The 1,628-nt window shown below is 36.4% G+C and overlaps 1 protein-coding gene across 1 annotated transcript in view; it reads right to left on the reverse strand.

Moving 5' to 3' along the window:
- The window catches only part of LOC108971744 (probable serine/threonine-protein kinase nek3), an 82,866-nt gene extending 82,647 nt beyond the window's left edge, over positions 1–219 (reverse strand). Inside the window, exon 1 of the mRNA XM_018938005.1 lies at positions 173–219. The gene's annotated coding sequence lies outside the window, so the exon portion shown is untranslated. The remainder of the gene's footprint in view (positions 1–172) is intronic.
- Between the last annotated feature and the right edge of the window lie 1,409 nt (positions 220–1,628).

The following is a 1,628-nucleotide window of genomic DNA, read 5'->3' on the forward strand; positions in this document are numbered from 1 at the left end:
TATAGCATTGTTCAGCAAGCTTCTTTTCAAATATCTCTACTCTTCCATAAATTGAGTTCGGGAGTTCAAAAACACTGTTCTGGGTACAAAAGTTAGTTACTTAAATTTAAAATTCCAGTGGTTACTTAAAGAATTTCAAAATATAATAAATATATTTAAATTAAAAATTTACCTATTATGCAGATGGCTACCTTCAGTTGTACCCTTCGGTCGAATTTCTGGTAGGAAATCTTTGCAAGCTGCAAAAAAGAACTGTCATTTTAAACTACAATAGTTGGTGGTTACTTGAACACATGAACAACAAATCCTGACTCTTTAATGTAATTGTCAAAATATATTTGAATTTGAAAAATTTATGATTAAATATTCTAAGTCCAAAAAGTTAATAAAAATTGAGCGAATCTAATTATTCCCGGCTATGTCCCACTATGCGACGGAGGGTCTGCCAAAATTTGAACACCACAGAACTTTTTGTTGCTGTGCAGAGTGAAGTAAAAATTATAAGTAACGACACAATCATTAAATGGTGAGTGCCAGACAGAAGTTGCAGTTGGAAGAAGCATAACTGTGGGTACGCTCGCTTCTTCTGTCACACAATTAGGCGTAATCCCTCTTTCGAAAAGTACCCCGCATTTCGTACAGTTTTATATTCACCGACTTTTGTTGTTTTGTTTCGTTGTTTGCATACTTACGAACGTAGCATTGTGGTGTCCAACGGTAAATACATAATGATGGAAGGCAAGGAACTAACCGTTGTAAATTTATCTCTTCCGTTGCGTCATAACAGCTTGTTGACAGTGCAAAAACTTTTCGTATTAAACTTAATTAGAGTCAGGCATTAAAGACGAGAGAGAACGCGAGACGAGAAAGTGAGAGTGTGTAGAAGCTTTGAAGCTGAGGGTCACACTGTGAGCGCTAGTTTTTTGGTAGCAATGTGGAGATGGGGCTGACTGATACATTAAAGTAGCAGAGAGCATTTTTATATGACTGCTGTGCTATCACAAGGGACGGTTCATCAGTGTTTTTTTCTATAGTGACAGGGTGTACATTAAGAAAGACAATACTCTTTATATATAGGCTTTAATTAGGTGGATATGGGAATTTATTTGTTTGAAATTCAGTAATGCAAAATTATACATTGGAATTCACGAGACTCACGTCATCTCTTTTCATCAATGCAAGACAAAGACACAGAATATAATACTCCACCGAATTATTAGCTTGAAGTTCTGGGAGTAAATTTCACAGTAACTTTCATAAATATTTGGCACTTGTTTTGGCAAGAATTTCGCATTAGCAAACTATTATAAATGAAAGACAGATGTGCTATTTCTCGTAAAACAAAGCCATGCAACTCAACAATGCTGTTCGTAATTGATGTAGAATAAAGTTGATTATTGCCTCAATGAAAACCCAGAGATAATATATACAGACGCCCATGCCAATACGTCATGTACATTTGCATTCACTTATATATTAGTAATTGTCCTCAGCTGAAGAGAAGAACCATCCTGCAAGGCCCAATCGCCACTTTCACATTGGCGTAAACTCCAAGCTTCATCTGTCACACAATTGTGGTCGACAAGACGGTGGCGGAAGAGGAGGGATAAACGCTTGACTGTGAACAT

The sequence above is a fragment of the Bactrocera latifrons genome, unplaced genomic scaffold (assembly GCF_001853355.1).
Source record: "Bactrocera latifrons isolate USDA-ARS-PBARC rearing strain unplaced genomic scaffold, ASM185335v1 scaffold_358, whole genome shotgun sequence".
NCBI lineage: Eukaryota > Metazoa > Arthropoda > Insecta > Diptera > Tephritidae > Bactrocera > Bactrocera latifrons.